Source organism: Bubalus kerabau, chromosome 5 (genome assembly GCF_029407905.1).
Source record: "Bubalus kerabau isolate K-KA32 ecotype Philippines breed swamp buffalo chromosome 5, PCC_UOA_SB_1v2, whole genome shotgun sequence".
Lineage (NCBI taxonomy): Eukaryota > Metazoa > Chordata > Mammalia > Artiodactyla > Bovidae > Bubalus > Bubalus kerabau.
In genome coordinates, this window is record NC_073628.1 from 120,276,070 (window position 1) to 120,293,250 (window position 17,181).

Below are 17,181 nucleotides of genomic sequence, written 5' to 3' on the forward strand. Positions count from 1 at the left end.
ATGGCTATTCTTTCATTTCTTTTGTGACTCTTTTTTAAAAAATGTCTTTTAACTATATTTAGAATCCATCCAGTGAGGCTCATTTATTACAATCCCATTAGTCATTATTAAACCAATTAAAATATATCATTCAGTAGACATTGTATTGAACCTCATTTTAAATGCATATGTTGGAACCATAATGGATCACTGTGTTGTCAGATATGGTGGGTTTTCATCTGTTGCTGATAAAGATGAAACTGTTTTTTGAAAAGTAAAAGCCATCTGCAGCTGCTTTGAAAGTCAAGTGACATTTTGTTAATTAGCATTTATTTACAGTAGTTGAATAACAATATCAAACTACAATAAGAAATGAGCAGTTAACATTAAAAAGAAAAAAAGTTGGTGACATTAAGTTTCATCATTTGGCATCAAGTTAAAAGCACAAATTCCTTCAGAGACTAAAAGGGGTGTCGCTGAAGTCTGTTTAAATGTAAAATAAACTAGAAAGGGAAGGGGAGATCTCACAGAGGTGGAGTTAAGGTGTAGCTCTTGGGTCTTAGAATGGAACAGATGAGCAAACCACCAGCTGAGTAGCCAGTTAATCCAAGGGGGAGGATAAGAAGTAGACAAAATTATTTCCTTATTTAGTGGCTTTTAAACACAAGCCAAATTATCACTGGAATTTTGGCCGAGAGCAGATTCCAAATGACTTGATGATCAAATTAAGATGTCACACTCCACTCAGGTCCTGAACGGTTACCATCAGCCTCTGGACTGAAGCAGTTAGAGAGTGAGAGGAAAAGAGAGGGGCTGGTTTTGTCAGGAACACTTTGACATGTTAAAATTAGGCGTCAGGAAAAAAATGCCCGCAGTGTTTTTGACTTCTTGCTTGTTTTGTTCCCTCCGTACGACTCCTAGAGTATGGAAGTATGAAAGTCAAAACTGAAAGCAAGTAGACATTTCGCAAGAGATAGCCAGTGTTATGTTACCAACAAACAAATCACAAACCAATATTCCATAGTGACAGACATTTGCCTCTTCTGTAGTCCTCCCCATAACTGGCACCAATACTAAATGTTCATTGAAGAAGGAGAAAAAATAAATTATTCTGCTGCTTTATCTTTTAGGAATGTTAATGTACTTTCTAACACAGGTCCAAAGTGTCTAAACTTTTGTATTGATAAACAGGGCTGTTAGCGGCTTTCTCTTTCTTAAAAATGCTGGCTTTGCCTCACCATTTCGATACTCTGCAGCATTACTTTTTTTTCCCAGGAGGCCAACAAAATAAGGCCTATTTTCAGTTAATGATTTCTGTGATTGTAAGCATGCAAATGGCTATGCATTTATGGATCTAGACATCCACCCTCTCCTACCTCTGCAAGTTTCGTATAATTTTGCTACCCAACCATGATTCCAACTCCGTGAAATAGGATGGATAATTAGTGATTTGGTACAGTGCCTGTCAGTACTGGGCAGACTCTGTGATTCTTCCCATCTTAATGGTCACGTACCAGTTAGGAACACCAATATAGAACATTTTAATAGAAAGAAAAAAGGCATCAACTTTTCCACTCCTCAGCTCACTCCAGCCAAGTGACACTGATGGATGAGCTCTGACCAGGACTTCAAAACTAGTTCTTTAAACCACCCTCATTTACTGACAAGCCACTGATGAGAGACCGTAAAGGCCAGTTACTCAGAGAATTTTCACACCACTGAAGGCAATAGCTGTAGCTTAAAAACTTTAATTATTAATCTCACTTTCAGCAGATGTGTTCTAAATCTGGCCACCTACCTGCTGGCTTCAGCCAAGTGAATCATTTCCTGTTGTATGTGTGCAGAATGCTAGTAAATAAAATATTGGTACTATGAAGTATTTCTCTTATAAATATGACTAGCTAAGATCCATTAGTTTTCCTAAAGATGTGAGGTAGGGAGATTAAAAAAAAAAAAAAAGAAAAGCCTGAAGTGTGCTTTGACGACAGGGGCACCGTCTTATTTCTTTCACTGGCTCTCCATCTAATATTAATATTATTCCTGTTACCTTTTCACTCCAAAACATGGAAAGGTTTGGTTTTTTTTTTATTCAACATTTCCCTTCCTTATTAGTAACTTTATTTGAGATCTAGATAGCCCTGAACTTGCTTGCCCTTGTTGTCTCACAGGAAACCAGTTACATGAAAAATAAAGCATCTTGGGACTTCCCTAGTGGTCCAGTGGTTAAGAATTTGCTTTGCAATGCAGGGGATGTGCATTCAATCCCTGGTCAGGGAACTAAGATCTCTCTACATGCCACGGGGCAACTAAGCCTGCGCCCACTAGAACCCTCGTGCCAACTAGAGAAAACCTGTGTGCCAAAATGATGAGGTGGCCAAAAATAAAAAAGCATCTTTTTTGTAGTGTATTACCAACAATTTCATATTAAATTAAAGTGTGCCATGCCAGGCACCCTAATATACACCTTCTTCTTTAATGTAATTCAGTTCTTCAATAATCTTATACAGTAGGCATTATTATTCCCATTTTATGTGTTAGGAAACTGAAGCTCAAAAATGTTAAGAGAGGAGTCCAAAGTGACACAGTTGAAAGCAGCTAATGACAAATCAAACCTCATTACAGGGCTTCATCTATCTTAGAACATTTGGCTCATTTCATGAAGACAATCAGAAAGATAGCTGATGCTATTAAGATGATGCCCTTATCCCTAAATTTTTAGCACAATTTTGAGCTATCCTAGCTTTATTTCAATTAGATCGCTTTTCTATTAAAACTCAGAACTAATGCCAAATGCTCCATTATCATTAGAACGTCCAGAAAAGGCTGGCAGAAAAGGCTTCACCTTTTGCTAGTTTAGGAATAAATTAGGCATATCTGCTACTGAGCTTTCAAATTCAGAAGTCAAAGTAAGAAACCCAAAATGATCTATGGAAGTTAACAGAAACTTTATTATCCTTGAGCTTCCCTGGTGGCTCAGACGGTAAAGAATCTGCCTACAGTGTGGGAGGTCTGGGTCCAATCCTTGGGTTGGCAAGATCCCCTGAGAAGGGAATGGCTACCCACTCCAGTATTCGTGCCTGGAGAATTCTATGGAGGAGCCTCCTCTGGCGAGCTAAAGTCCATGGGGTTGCAAAGAGTCAGACATGACAGAGTGACTAACACTTCATTTTCTTATCCTGCGCTAGCTCATCCATCTCTCTTTTTTGTTTTAGGGACCATTTCTTCCTGCTTTCTTTTCCCACAGCTGAGTAGTATCTGCTTTTTCTTAGATGTTCCTCTGTCTGGAGTTATGAGTATTTCAAACTCAGTGAAAACTGGCCCTTTAAAGAAAGTATTGTGTAGAAGAGAAGATAGGCTTTGTCACAGACAGACTTGGCATCAAGTTCTTTATGAAGAATAGACTGTAAGAATAGGCAAGATAGTGACCACTGAGCCTTGGTTTCCTGATGTTATTTGACCTACAGAGTTTTTGTGGAATGAGTTAACTTAATATCTGAGACAGCAGGAACCCTTTACTGTAAAAATTACTCCATTTCCCTGTGTTAGTTCATCTAAGGCAGCTTATTTTTTCTAAAGCTATTTTCTCCATTGCTGTTCTTTCTGGCCAGGACAGGTAATTTTATTATTATCACTGTGGAGTTGGTGGTGGTGGTGGGAAAACACACATAACACATACGATTTTCTACTGGGACTTCCCTGGTAGTCCAGTGATTAAGACCCTATGCTTCCACTGTAGGGGGTGTGGGTTCAATCCCTGGTTGGGGAACTAAGATCCCACATGACACACAGCATGCCTCCCCCCAAAAATTACTCTTTTAACAATTTTAAAGTCTACAGTTCCGTGGTATTAAGTACATTCACATTGTTGTACAGCCATTACCACCATCCACCTCCAGAACTTCTTTGTCTTCCCACACTGAACCTCTGTACCCACTAAACGGTAACTCCACATTTCTTCCTCCCCGCAGCCACTGGTGGACATCATTCTATCAATACTTTCTGTCTCGACGAGTCTGACTACTCTAGGTACCTCAGGTAAGCTGAATGTCACAATATTTGTCCTTATTTCTCTCAGCACAGTGTCCTCAAGCTTCATTCATGTTGTAACATGTGTGAGGATTTCTTTCTTTCTTAGGGTTAAATAATATTCCGTTGTATGTATAGACCACATTCTCCATACGCATTCATCTGGACTGCTAATTCTGATAGCATGGATGCCTGGACAGAGATGTGACGGAGACCATCTTCTTTCAGAAAGGATGTGTAGCTCATTCTGGGGTTGGAGAATTTGAGAGAGAAAGGACCCCCCAGAAAGACTAGCGTGAGGTGGGTTGTCCTCAGTACCTGCCCATCCCTTTCTCCTCTTATTATTCAGCACTTTTTGCTTATTATCCTTCCCTGCCTCTGTATTTGCTGCATCATTTAAACAGCAATAGCCTAAATTAGGAGGATGAGATTAACATATACACACTACTGAATATAAAATAGATAACCAGCAAGGACCTACTGTATAGCACAGGGAACTCTACTCAACATTTTATAATAACCCATATGGGGAAAGAGGAAAAGAATATACATATATATGTATGTATGTGTACATATATATGTGTGTCTGTATATATATATGTATACACACACATATATATATATATATATACGGAATCACTGTGCTGTACATCTGAAACTAGCATGACATTGTAAATCAACTATACTTCAATTAAAAAAAAAAGCCATGGTCTAATCCAAGCCCTAAACCCATACTGTCGTTTCAACAATAAATTAAGAAGCCACCCATTGTGAGGACAAAGTAAATAATATTTTCTTTGAGTTTGAAAATCTCCCAAAACAAAGCTTGAATATCTATGACTCAAGATTTTTATGGCTCCAAGATTAGCAAAGAATCCATTTTCAAGCATCTCTTTCTCTGTCCCCCTTCTCTCCTCCCTCTCTATCTTTCTCTCCTTGAACCCTCTTTCATTTCCTTCAGATATTTCTTTTGCTTTTGTGATACATTTGAGTCTATGTTCTTTCCCTGAAATGGCTGCAAAGAAACGTAGGACTAGCCTAATTAAATATTTGTCTAGTTCAAGAAATTCTCCCTTTTTTGTTCATTTCATTTTGTATCTCTGGACCTCCAAATCACAGGAGGAAGAGAAAAGTAAAACACTAAATACCACAGCATGATATTGACTAGTTTAATGGGAATTCAAAATAAAGGAAAATCTGGTACAAATACAATTTGCTATATCAAACTTCCAGGTTTGTCCTCAAGACATATATCTTTTTAAAGAATTGTTTCTACCTCAAACCCTCTGTGAGTAAAGAGAGCACATGGAGCATCATCTTTCTCTTTAGAAAATGAAGAAATATAAATCAATCTTAGTTTCTTGCCTTCGGAACACTGTGAAAAATCACCGTGGAAAATGTGTGTCCTTCCCAACCTTTGCAGCTCTCTAATTCCCTCTTCTTTAAAGGGAAAGAGTGATTTTGATCAGGAGCTCTTTAAAGACCAACTTGCAAAGCAAAAAATTTTTAAATCAAACACATCTACCACAAACACTGGATGGTTTGGTGCCACAAAAAGAACTGTAGAATTTTAGAGTTGAAAGTATCTTGGTCCAAACCTCTAAATGGATGCTTCTTTTCTAGTCCACAAAGTGGAGGAGACAGCACCGTAAGAGTAGGGACTATGGCTTGTGTGACCCGTGATCACTGTAGAATGCTGGAAGCAGATCAGTGTATTTGTGCAGCATGAAGGTGGAGGAGAGAAAGGAGAGAGGGGGAGGAAGGAGGGTAAAAACAGAGAAAACAAGGCAGGGAGGAAGGAAGCAGAGAAAGAGAGACAGCAGGGTCAGCAGGTAAGTAGTATTTATTACACACACATATACATACATATATATATTACACACATGTATTACATATATATGTGTGTGTGTGTAATATATATATACACATATAATTTTTGGCCAAGAGCTTGTACTGTTTAGATTAACTAATTGAATTATCTTAGCAAACCACTAACAAAGATATTAATATTCCACATTTAGTGTTGAAGAAGTTTAAGTTCAAAGAATGTAAATGCATATATTTCTAGCTCATTGCAGGAAGGAGACATTGATGAAAGAGGCAGAATTCCTCTTGAAAGGGACGCACGGTGAGAGAAAGACAGGGAAGGTGTGTGTGGTAGATCCATACTTATGAAATGCTTCCTTATGTGTCCCATAAATCCATACTTATGAAATAATACTCTAATGAAGAAATTGTGGCCATGCCCATGAGTTACATAGACCCCGAATTAGTATTGATGGTGATTAATCTCCTCTTCCTTTGTCAGATATGACAAAAGAAAATGTGACAGCAGGCTTTGCAATGTTTTCCTTTCTTCAGTTTCTGCTGCTGCTGCTAAGTCGCTTCAGTCGTGTCCGACTCTGCGACCCCAGAGACAGCAGCCCACCAGGCTCCACCACTAATGTCTCCATGAACCTCTTACCAATTGCAGTACATGCATGGCTGCTCAGTTGCTCAGTCATGGCTGACTCTTTGCAACCCCGTGGACTGTAGCCCGCCAGGTTCCTCTGTCCATGGGATTCTCCGGGTAAGAACACTGGAGTGGGTTGCCATTTCCTACTCCAGGGGATCTTCCTGACCCAGGGATCAAACCCAAGGCTCTTTTGTATCCTGCATTTGCAGGTAGATTATTTACCACTGCGCCACCTGGGAAGCCCACTTTTAGTGCATGGTACATTATAGAAACCTAGGAGGAAATGGCCTAATACCAATATGTAATGCTAAAAAGGAGGAAAACATCACTTTGATTCAAGCAGTTTGTGCCCCGGATGTGGGTTTTAGTTATTCTGATTTCAGCTTCTAGAACAAAGGGTGCTACAACCAACTGGGCTAATAACTCATTTCAGGAGTAGAGAGAAGACTCTTGAAGTGCACTGCATCTGATTTGTAAGCAGGCCTTTGCTGACACATTACTTAAATAATTTAGGGAAAGCATAGGGCTCTCAAATTCACCAGTGACTCCAGCCTCAAGGTACACAAATCTCTTTTCAGTGTCTTAAATGTAATGCTCTAAGGCTTCAGGCAGATGTCTCTGGCAATAATTAAACTTCTGTATGTCTCCGTTGCCTCCACAATAAAACAAGAAAGAGAGGCTGGTCTCTAGGGCACATGCCAGCTTCGGCTTTCTGGACACCTGTGATTCCCTGTGCATGGAGTATTGTCTGTGTACAGAGTATTGGATTCACTCTTGAATATTCTGTACCAGTGGAAAGACTTAAACACAAATTTTCATCACCACCATTGTCTTCCCAGTAATCTTCACAGAGTATGCTAAGAATTATTTCTATTTCTGATTCTTACTGTAAAATCCTTAAAATAGGCATTATTACCTGCAATATAATGATGAAGAAATTGTATTCACTCAAGAGTTATCCTATATTAGTGATTAATTTAAGGTTGCTGCAGAAGTGCTGTAGAATGTTTTCAAAGTTGACTTGTCAAACAGATGTCTATTTGTTTGCTTTGCTTTGTTTATTTTGCTTAATTCTTTTACTTTATTTAAGATTACTTCCTCAGGCTAGCCTCACAAAGAATAATTGTATTTTCAAAGGTACAAAGGTCAACTCCTCTTCAAGGCAGCAGAAATCTCACTCTATCAGATAGCTCTTGAATTTAACTTACCACAAGCCAAATGGACCACCTCTTCCTTGATGTCCTTTCTGGACGCTGAACATATTTCTGTCACAGAACCTGTAACACTTTATCGAATTTAATCACTATATGCCCATCTCTCCTTATCAGATTCTACCTGTGAGTCACTAAGCTGATTACATTTATCCTCATTGGAAGAGAATTTTTTATCTTCACTGTTCTATCAGTTCAGTAGTACCTGAGACATAATAAGCACATAAAAAATATTGACTGACGGAATGAAATGTTAATAAATTAGCTTTCACAGTATTGTGTAAATTTAAAATACAAGCAAAAAATGTCTGTGTTTTATCTTTTCTCTATTTGCATCAGCGTGGTGGGCGGGCAGGGAAAATGCCCTCTAAGGCACTCTTTCCTTTCCTGAACCCCACCCTCTCTATAAAATTTTCTTGTAATTTCTCTCCCTTCTAGTTCAGAAACCTGGAAATTCTCTCTGATCTTCTTAACTTTAAACCAGACGACGTCCAGAGTTTCTGCTTCATCCCTGTCCTGTGTCCTCTGTCTTCACCTGTCACCTCACTACCGACAGCTAGTTGGATGGTTAAGCGTTGCTCTAGTTTTTTCACTTGTTTGTTTTTTAGAGTTTGCGTTTTTTAAGACTTTTTGGTAATGTAGACCATTTTAAAGTCTTTATTGAATTTGTTACGGTATTGCCTCTGTTTTAGTTTTTTGGCAGATCTTAGCTCGCTGACCAGGGATTGAACCCTCACCCACTGCAACAAATGGCAAAGTCTTAACCACTGGACTTCCAGGGATGATCCTGCTCTACAGTTTCCAGTTTGTCTGGTCTATGACAAGATCATAAACGTTGAAGATGGAGATGGTTAACACGATTCTTTGATTTATACTGTTATTTCTTGATTGATCAACATTAGCAATAGATCAGTTATTGGCTCTCTGCTGAAGCAGGCCTACAATGTACCTCTTCTCCCTCCTTTTCACTACATGCTTGTGATCGTTAATTTCACATGTCAACTTGAGTGGGCCATGGGACATTCAGATATCTAATTCAACATTATTTCTGGGTTCCTCTCAGAGGGTGTTTCTGGAAGATATTAGCATTTGAGATGGTGGCTTCAGTAAAGCAGATGGTCCTCCACAATGTGGGTGGCCATCAGTCGATTTGTTGAGCGCCTAAACACAACAAAAATGCAGAGGAAGGTTGGATTGCCCCTCCCCCAACCTGAGGGCTTGAGTTGAGGCATTGATTTTCTCCTGCTCTCAGGGTTCCTGGTTCTTAGGCCTTCAGACTACATCACCAGCTTTCCTGGGTCTCCCACTTGTAGACAGCAGCTCATGGGATGTCTCAGTCTCCATAACCACATGAGCCAGTACCTCACAATAAGTCTCTCTCTAGGATATATATATATCCTGTTCATTCTGTTTCTCTGGGGAATCCTATTACAGTACTTATTTTTATTTCCTCTATTGGATACATCTAAACTTATTTTTCCATCAGTACCCTTTCTTAGTTTATACCCTCAATCTGTTGAGGAGCACATCTTCAAGTAAATTCCTAAGCAGGGTGCATAGGACGTAGATGTTCATTATACTGATATATTTGAATATGTTTTATTATTGGAATGACTGTTTGGTTGAACAATCTGTTCTCGATTGAAAATAATTTCCCTCATACTTCAAAGATATTCTTTTAGCATCACTGTTATTGTTTAAAAAGTTTGATGTCGGTCTGGATCTACCCATTTGTATGTGACCACTCTCCTACCCCTGTAGTCTTGCCCCCACTGGCTGGAAACTTCATGATCTCACATCCAGAGTTTCATACAGGTATGTCTAGGTATGTAATCATTCACTAACCTTTCTTGGCATCTAATAGACTCTTTTTAAATAGGAAATTTATTATTCTCTAGGGTCTCAAATGTCACCATTTGACCACCCAACTCTTTTTGTCAATAGCACATATGAATCTCCAAAATATGGGATGACTCCCTTACCTTTTTCCCCTCTTCTATCACTAGAATGTAAGCACCAAGGAATTTTGGTCTTTTTTTTTTTTTTTTTTTTATCTCCTTTGCATCAAGAATTGTGCCCAGCATCTTATGGGTACTTAATAAATACTTGTTAAATAAATCTTTGTTTCATATTTAAGAAAGAAGCAATGAAAGTTGCATCTGCCTACATAGGTCTTGTCAACAGGCAGACTTCACTTTAGACTCAGTGTATGGGCAGCTGTCCACCAGGAGAGCCAGCCATTGCACTGGAACTCTGAGGGAATAGATTGGAGAGGAATTTATACTGGGGTGTAAACACCCAAGTTCTTTCCAGAGACTTAATTCTGAAAAGTAATTGTGATACAAAATTTTATTTGGAGTATTAAACAGATATCTTTAATAAGGATGGAGGCTGCCAAGAGAGAAAGAGAATAAAAATCAGAAGTAATTCCACTTAATAGATGGTAGGATTATTGACAATCATTTTTACCTCTGTATTTTCCAAAAATCTTTCAGTTTTTTCTATGTGTTAGAGAAATTAACAAAAATCAACACAATATGTTTACAAGATGCTCTAGCGAGGATTATCTGATTTCTGTATGAGGTGAACTATTCATGTGAGTATCTATTCAGTATTTCCTCTTCATCCCAAGTTACCACCTGATTCTTCCCTTCAGTTTTCCCCACGTCCTTTTAACTCTTTAACCATTTGGAAATATCATTTAAATTTAGGCACAGGTTTATTTAGAAATCTTCTATCTGATAGAGTTGTTAGCATTTCTGCTACCTAGGCAACAAAGCATGGTTCTGTCACTAACATCTTTTCATTTTTAGCAAAGTGAAATCTTAAACTCTTCTAACAAACTTGTAGAAATCAAAGCCAAACTTAAATATATTCCTCTCTTGCTTAAAGAAAAAAATGGGGAGTAGAGATAAGTGTAAAGAACTGCATCTATGACTGTGTTTCTTGGAGAAAGCAGAATGAATTTGGAAAGAGAGAAGGGTTTATGTTTCAAAACAGAAGAAAAAAACTTGTGGAAATATAAAAAAATCCACTTCTAATTTCCAAAGTGTGATTAATGTCTTAAAAAACATATCAAATGACTACCTTAAATACATAGACCCACATACACTATTCTTTTATTATGGAAGTGATGCATTTTATTATAGAAAAAAGGAAGTATTAAAAATGCAAATAAAGATTCCAGTTGAAATACCCTACCCTAAATTCTAGAGCTAAGTTCTTGAGGATGTACTTTTGAATTCTATACTTTTATTTTAAAATTATGTTGTGAACATTTGCATGTCATTAAGTTCTTCAAAAATCAGAATTTTTCAGAACCCTCAATGTACGATAATCTACCACTCCGGTGCAATTTTTCATTTAACTTAGTTCCAGTTTTTTATATCATAAATAGAAAGTAAAGAACATCCCTGTGCAAAAAGTGTTGTCCACATCTCTTTCTAATTTCTAATGACAGAATTCTAGAAGAAGAATCCTTGGGCTAAATAACCAGAGGTTTTTAGCCTTCTGAAATATATAGCCAAATACCTCCCAGGAAGTGGTAATACTAAACATTCCTTCCAGGTTTCTTGACAGGATCCATCACCTGACCATCTCTCACCCTGAGCTGGCAATTAAATAAGTTTAAAATGATGTTTAATAAGATAGATAACTAATAAAGACCTACTGTATAGCACAAGGAGCTTTACCCTGCAATTACCTATATGGGAAAAGAATCTAGAAAAAAATGGATATATGTATATTTATAACTGATTCACTTTGCTGTAGACCTGAAGCTAATACATTATAAATCACCTATACTCCAATAAAATTTTCTAATAAAATAAAATGATATTTAGATTTGTGAGATTATCAGGAAAGCTGAACTTTCCCCCATTTTTGTTGAACATCTATAATTCCTCTTTCCTGTGTCTTTTAATCTAGTTTTTTTTATATAGACATGTTTGTATTTTGCAGATTTATAAAAACTCTTAGAAAAAAATGTTACCTCTTTGCCTATCATCAGTGGTAGACATTTTTCCAGCATTGTCATTTCAATGTGTCCCATGATATTTTCTTTTTTGTTTAAGAAATGATAGTTTTAATATACAGTGTTTAAGACTTTATGTCACCAATTCTATTGCTCTTGCTGAAAGGTTTCTTCGCTTGTGAGTCATTTTTATTTGCTTCTAATATTTGTGTTGTTTGATTTACTATATGCATTGTTTTATACAGACATCTCTAGAATTGATTACTGTGTGTGACATATAGGATAAGGTAAAGACCTAGTCTAATGTCTTCTATATGTCATTGATTGAGTAATCTGTCCCTTACTTTGTTCTGAAGTCACCTTTATAGCATCTCAAGCCATTGTACAATATAGGGTGCATTCTTTTTTGAGGGCTAGTCTCTCTTATTGATCCATACTTGTGCAAGCATACCACTACTGTAGCTCAGCAATATATCTTCTACCTGGTAGAACAAGTTCAACCTTCCTCATTAGCTTTCCTTTTCAACCTTTCTTTGCTATTCTTATGTGATGCTGAAGCTGAAGTTTCAATACGTTGGCCACCTGATCTGAAGAGCTGACCCATTAGAAAGATTGGGAAATCTTTCCCTGCTGGGAAAGATTGAAGGCAGGAAGAGAAGGGGATGACAGAAGATAAGATGGTTGGATTGCATCACCAATTCAATAGACATGAGTTTGAGCAAACTCTGGGAGATGGTGAAGGACAGAGAAGCCTGGTGTGCTGCGGTCCATGGGGAGGCAGAGTTGGTCATGACTGAGCTACTAAACAACAACAGCAACAAGTTCTTATATAACTATTCCTCCAGAAAAACTACTGAAGAAAAAATCCTATTGAGAATGTGTTGGGTTACATTAAACCTAAAAATCAGTGTGAATAAAACTGATATATTTATAATAGTCCACACAGACACACAGCATGGCTTCCTATTTATTTAAGCCTCATTTTATGCTTCTTGGTATAATTCTATGGCATTTTTCATGAAGGTCTGACATATTTTTTATTAAGCTTGTATTTCTAGGTGTTTTATATTCCTGTTACTATTGTGAAAGAGTTTCGTTCCTCATTATACTTTCTGATTGTGCCTGGTATGTTTGAAATCCATTGACACTTATATTTATTCATCTTGCCAAAGTCGCTTATAATTATTTTTTAGCTGGTTCTCTAGGGTTTTCTAGATATATGATGATATCAGCTGCAAACAATGATAACTTTGTTTTTCTTTTTCTGGTAATCACACTTCTTATTTTTGTTCTTTGCTGCAACCAAAACTTATAAAATAATAATTAACTAGGGAGGAGAGCAGACATTCTTGGTTTGTTCCCGATGTTAGTGGAAATGTCTCCATTTGTATTTTCCTAATAAATTAAATGAGTTGTCAATATGAAAACATTCCTTAATGTGTTAAGGAATTATCCTTATATAGATAACAAAAAGATTTGTCTCATTAGAAATGATTGCCCGGCAGCTGCTCACACGGTGAAGGTGGGAGTAAAGGGGGCCGCTCTAGCCTGTGGCCTCTGTCTCTGGCTGGGCTGGTACCGCCCAGCGGCCCAGGACAGACCTGAAATGTATGGTGCTGCAGGAACCAGCTCCAGGATCCGGATAACCTGCCACCCGAGTAGCTCCCGACCTCCAGAGACCCGCAAGAGTCTCCTGTGGTCTGATAATGGCTACCCCTCCAAATGAGCCAATGGCTGAATTGGTGTCAGGGCCGATGGGACAGTGTACAAGGCCGTGATCCCCACAGTGGCCATTTTGTGGCCCTCAAGAGTGTAAGAGTCCCCAGTGGAGGTGTGCTGGAGGAGGCCTGCCCATCAGCACAGTTGGTAAGGTGGACTTACTGCCATGTCTGGAGGCTCTGGAGCATCCCAGTGTTGTCCGGCTGATGGACGTCAGTGCCACCGCCTAAAATGACCGGGAGGCCAAAGTGACCCTGGTGTGTGAGCATGTGAACCAAGACCAAAGGACATATCTGGACAAGGCACCCCCACCAGGCTTGCCAGTGGAGACCACCAAGAATCTGATGCCCTGGTTTCTAAGAGGCCTGGATTTCCTTCCTGCCAATGGCATCGTTCACCGAGACCTGAAGCCAGAAGAAGGTGACAAGTGGTGGGACAGTCAGGCTGGCTGACTTTGGCCTGGCCAGAATCTACAGCTACCAGGCAGCTCTACACCTGCGGTTGTTAACACTCTGGTACCGTGAACTCCAAAAGTCCTTTTGCAATCTACCTGTGCAAAGCCTCTGGATGTGTGATGCGTTGGCTGTATCTTCACAGAGACACTCTGAAGCTGACCAGTTAGCTGATAGGCAGAATCTTTGACCTGATTGAACGGCCCCCAAAGGATGACTGGCCTCCAAACATATTTCTATCCCCAGGAGCCTTCCCCCTGCCCCCACCCTGGGGGCTCCTCACAGTTGTACTTGAGACAGAGGAGTCTGGAGCACAGCTGCTGCTGGAAATGCTGACTTTTAACCCCCACAGGGGACTCTGCGTCCCGAGCCTCGCAGCCCTCTTATCTACACAAGGCAGAAGGTGACCCCGAGTGAACAACAAAATGGCTGCAACAGAACCAAGAGGAGAGACACCGACATTTCCCTTCCTTTGAACACTTGAGTGAAGAGACTCCCTCTGAGAAGGTGATCTCTGTCTTCATCTCTGAGGCTGTGAAGACTCCTCCTCCAACTTTTTACAGACTATTTTGCTGCCTTAATGACATTCCCCTCCCGCCCCTCCTTTTGAGGCTTATCCTTCTCCTGCCCCGCTGTGTCCTTACACAAAGGGGTATGTCCCTTGTTTTCCTCTTCCCTATACCTTGATGTTGGGATGCTTTTTCATACAGGAAAAACAACAAAAAATGATATGATTGCAATATTTTATCAACGCCTTTCAAAAACTAATGATCTTATAAGTTTTTTTTTTAAATTTGACCTCTCAATATGATATAACATAATAATTTTCAAATATTAAACCAAACTGGGGCTTCTCTGGTAGCTCAGTGGTAAAGAATCCACCTGCCAATGCAGGAGACATGAGTTCGATCCCTGATCCAGGAAGTTCACACATGCTTCGGAGCAACTAGCCCTTGCCTCAACTGTTGAGCCTGTGCTCTAGAGCCTGGGAACCACAACTGCTGAAGCCCATGCACTCTAGAGCACATGGTCTTCAACAAGAGAAGCCACCACAATGAAAGCCTGCACCCTGAAACTAGAGAGTAGCCTGTGCTTGCTGCAACTAGAGAAAAGTACTCGCAACAACAAAGACCCAGCACGGCCATAAATAAATAAGATTATTAAAAAAAAAAAAAACTGATAGCTTCTACTTGGTTGTGGTAGATAATTCTTTCCAAATAGTTTTTTGAGTCCCATTGGCTATTACATTATTTAGAGCTTTTAAATATATGGGTCTTTTTCTTTTTATCCTATCTTTGTTAGGCTTTAATAATAATAATAGCAGTTGTGATCATTTTGTACACTCATATGATGTTTCAAATACCACATTTTTTCCTGTATTTTATTACAACATTTACAAATGAAATACAGCATTACATATATTTTGTGGATAAGGAATTGAGGCTAAGATTATGCAGCTTGAGAGAGCAGCCTGTTTCACTAGGCTCTGCTACATAGTTTTGAAGAGTTAAAAATGAATTAAGTAGCTTTCCATGTTCTGGAATAGATTATATAGAATAGAAAAAATCTGTTTCTTGAAAGAATGAAAAGATTGATTCATGTATGCACAGGAGACAAAATGATGCTGTGAAAGTACATGGGGTTTAAAGCCAGACAAATGCTGGTTTGAATTCCAGGTCTATCCATTACTTAGTAACCCTGAATAAGTAGAAATGATGGTCATTATAAAAACATCCTGTCCTGAAGACTTCTGTGACAACATTTTCCAGTTGTGCCTGGGTCTTTTTCTGATATTTTTTTCCATAACACCTTGTTGCCCCAGGAAATCATGTATTTCTTCTAGATAATGGAATATATAATTTCATAGTCATATGTACTACTCTCTTATATTTTAGGAGGCCAATGCCATATCTATTAGGCGACCAAGGTTGATAAGCTCTTATATTTTAAAATCTCCATATAAAGATACTTTATATCTTTTGTTATATTTCCTATTAGTCTTTGGTATTTAATTGTGTGCTCACTTTTGTTTCTAATATTTGTTGTTTTTTGAAAATAAGCTTTTAATTTTAGAGTACTGTGCATGTATGTGTGCTAAGTCACTTCAGTCATGTCTGACTCTGCAACCTTATAAACTGTAGCCCACCAGGCTCCTCTGCACATGGGATTCTCCAGGAAAGAATACTGGGGCAGGTTGCTGTGCCCTCCTCCAGAGGATCTTCCCAACCCAGGGATCAAACCCATGTCTTTTCTGTTCCCTGCATTGGCAGGCAGGTTCTTTACCACTAATGCCACCTGGGAAACCCTTAGATAAGTAGCAGAGTAAGCTAAATAATAACCCCACAAAATGTAAATGTCCTAACCTCCAGAACCTGTGAATGTTATACGGTCATAGGTACTTTGCAAGTGTGGTTAAATTAAGGATTTTTATGATGGGGAGATTATTCTGGATTATCCCAGTGGGCCCTGTATAATCACAGGGTCCTTATAAGAGGGGTCCAAGAAAGTCAGACGGAGGAGAAGGTGATACGTCAACATAAGAAGAGATTGGAGTGATGTGGCCACAAGTCAATGAATGTTAGCAGTCTATAGAAGCTGGAAAAGACAAGGAATGGAGTTGCCTCTGGAGCCTCCAGAAGGAACCAGCCCTGCCAGCTCCTTGATTTTCACCCCTCTAAGATTCCCTGGTGTCTCAGTGATAAAGAATTCACCTGCCAATGCAGGAGACATGGGACTGATCCCTAGGTTGGAAAGATCCTCTGAAGAAGGAAAGTGGAGAATTCCATGGACAGAGGAACCTGGTGGGCTACAGTCCATGGAGTCACAAAGGGTCAGACACAACCTAGAAACTAAACAACAAGACTCATTTTGGACTTCTGACCTCCCAAACTTTTAAAGTTTGCATTATTTTAAGCCAACAGATCTGTGATAATTTGTTACAGCAGGAATAGGACACACATAGTTTTAGAACGACAGAAAAGTGGCAAAGATACTACAGAATTCCCATACGCCCCATCCAGTTTCCCCCTTTGTTACTGTCTTACATTAGGATGGTATATTTGTCACAATTAATGAACCTATAAGACACCTTATTATTAACTAAAGTCCATACTTTCTTTTTTCAGATTTTCTTAATTTTTACTGTGTGCTCTCTATCTGTTCCAGAAGGGCATCCAGCTTCCCATATTCCATTTAGCTGTCCTGTCTCCTTTGGCTCCTCTTGGCTGTGGTAGTTTCTCAGACCATGTTTTGGATGACCTTGACGGTCTGAAGAATACAGCTCAGATAGTATTTCACATGCCCCTCAGTTGGGATTTTTCTCATGACTAGGCTGAGATGATGAGTTTGAGCGACGAGGACCAGAGA

At 39.0% G+C, this 17,181-nt stretch overlaps 1 pseudogene; it reads left to right on the plus strand.

Moving 5' to 3' along the window:
• The first annotated feature begins 13,350 nt into the window (after positions 1-13,350).
• Positions 13,351-14,232, plus strand: LOC129654061 (cyclin-dependent kinase 4-like; annotated as a pseudogene).
• The last annotated feature ends 2,949 nt before the right edge of the window (positions 14,233-17,181 follow it).